At 57.8% G+C, this 2,500-nt stretch overlaps 1 pseudogene; it reads left to right on the top strand.

Annotated features, from left to right (window-relative positions):
• Positions 1-837: 837 nt before the first annotated feature.
• Positions 838-2,500, top strand: part of LOC147095981 (28S ribosomal RNA) — a 4,502-nt pseudogene continuing 2,839 nt past the window's right edge.

Raw genomic sequence — 2,500 nt, 5'->3', positions numbered from 1 at the left:
GTGAGGTGGGAGTGCAGCTGGGGTGTCGCAGAGGCCTGGTCCTCTTTGTCCCCCGCCAAGTGCAGACCGAGAGTTTCTCCCCCCTTGGAGAGTTTGACCTGTGACCTTTGGGTTTGGGCATGTCTGTACAGCGTCGCCTCAGGGAACGTCAGCACGGTCGGGGCCAGCCTTTCCCAGCACGGCTGTCGTTGGGTTGCAAAAGCGATTGACAGCGTCGGTGTTGGGACTGTTGGGCCTCGCCCGAGGCATCCCCCCTCGGGGCAGGGTTGTCTCTTTGGAGTTGGAGAGAGCACACAGAGAAACGTGGCAGAGAGAGAGGTGAGGTCATCTTTGGCTGCAGTTGGTGGTTTGGAGTGAGGATAGCTTGACGTAGCGAGAGGCTTGCTGTGCTGGCTTTTGCGTGCGTTTGGTGGGTGGCGGTTTGCCAAGAGACCCTGCGGTGCCTTTGCGTTTCGCTGGAGCTCGATGTCCTTCCACACGTTTGGCCCGTTTGGCTCTAGCACTCTTGCCAACTGCTGAGCGTGCACCTAGGTCAGTCCCGTATGTCTCGACCCTGTCCCTGCTGGCCTGCTTTTCCTCAATAAACACTCCACACACACAGGCTGCCCAGCCACTGCTTCTGGCCTTTTCCTCCGATGCCACGTGTCCCTCTGGCTCGCTCTCTTTTTCACCCTGTATCGGGACTCTGGAACGGTGTGAGCCGAATCCGGGGCTCGAGCGCACACGAGTCCACTCGAACTAACCTCGCCGGCGGGGCTGGTTTTGAGGATGAGGTGCTGCAGCTTGTTGTTAAGCTTGGAGATAATGCCGGCCGGTGCCAGTAACCTTTTCTGCCTACAACCTCAGATCAAACGTGACAACCCGCTGAATTTAAGCATATTACTAAGCGGAGGAAAAGAAACTAACAAGGATTCCCCTAGTAACTGCGAGTGAAGAGGGAAGAGCCCAGCGCCGAATCCCCGCTCGCCTGGCGGGTGTGGGAAATGTGGTGTATAGAAGACCTCTTTCTCCGACGACGCTCCGCGGCCCAAGTCCTTCTGATCGAGGCTTAGCCTATGGATGGTGTGAGGCCGGTAGCGGCCCCCAGCTCGTCAGGATCGAGTCTTCTTGGAGTCGGGTTGCTAGTGAATGCAGCCCAAAGTGGGTGGTAACCTCCATCTAAGGCTAAATATTGGCACGAGACCGATAGTCAACAAGTACCATAAGGGAAAGTTGAAAAGAACTTTGAAGAGAGAGTTCAAGAGGGCGTGAAACCGTTAAGAGGTAAACGGGTGGGGTCCGCACAGTCTGCCCGGAGGATTCAACTCTGCGGCTAGGTCGGTCGCGTCGGGCTCGGCGGATCTCCTCTGTGGGACCGCGTGCCGCATGGGCTCAGCTGTCGCTGGGAGCATTTCCTCCGTCGGTGGTGCGCCGCGACCGTCTCTGGGTTGGTTGGGAAGGCCGGAGGGAAGGTGGCTCGTCGCTCCGGCGGCGAGTGTTACAGCCCCCCCCAGCAGCAGCCTCGCGTTTCCAGGGGTCGAGGGAAGTGACCGCTGCCACGCCTTCCCCCTTGTAAGTGGGGGGGACGGGCTCCCTGTGCTCCCGGTGTGACTGTCAACCTGGGCGGACTGCCCTCAGTGTGCCCTGACCGCGTCGCACCACGCTGCCGAGTCGGAGGAGCCATGAGCGGGCACCAGGGGTCCGCGGCGATGTCGGTGACCCACCCGACCCGTCTTGAAATACGGACCAAGGAGTCTATCACGTGCACGAGTCAAAGGGTGTCACCAAACCCCAGGGTGCAATGAAAGTGAAGGTCCACGCAGGTTGACCAAGGTGGGATCCCACCGCCCCGCGCGTAGAGCACACCACCGGCCCGTCTCACCCATTCCGGCGGGGAGGTGGAGCATGAGCGTACATGATGGTACCTGAAAGATGGTGAACTAGAACATAAGAACATAAGAAATAGGAGCAGGAGTAGGCCAATCGGCCCCTCGAGCCTGCTCCGCCATTCAATAAGATCATGGCTGATCTGATCCTAACCGCCAATCCACTATCACAGAATACTATGCCTGGGCAGGGCGAAGCCAGAGGAAATTCTGTTGGAGGTCCGTAGCGGTCCTGACGTGCAAATCGGTCGTCCGACCTGGGTATAGGGGCGAAAGACTAATCGAACCATCTAGTAGCTGGTTCCCTCCAAAATTTCCCTCAGGATAGCTGGTGCTCGTCCACACGCAGTTTTATCTGGTAAAGCGAATGATTCGAGGTCTTGGGCTCAAAACGATCTCAACCTATTCTCAAACTTTAAATGGGTAAGAAGCCCTCGTCGCTGGCTTGGAGCTGGGCGTGGAATGCGAGTGCCCAGTGGGCCACTTTTGGTAAGCAGAACTGGCGCTGCAGGATGAACCGAACGCTGGGTTAAGGCACCCGATGCCGATGCTCATCAGACCCCACAAAAGGTGTTGGTTGATATAGACAGCAGGATGGTGGCCTTGGAAGTTGGAATCAGCTAAGGAGTGTGTAA

This window comes from Somniosus microcephalus, unplaced genomic scaffold (genome assembly GCF_052327205.1).
Source record: "Somniosus microcephalus isolate GS21.2 unplaced genomic scaffold, FLI_Smic_1.0 unresolved_chr1, whole genome shotgun sequence".
NCBI classification, from domain to species: Eukaryota; Metazoa; Chordata; class Chondrichthyes; order Squaliformes; family Somniosidae; genus Somniosus; species Somniosus microcephalus.
The sequence above is the reverse complement of the archived record's forward strand: the minus strand, read 5'-3'. Positions and strand labels throughout refer to the sequence as shown.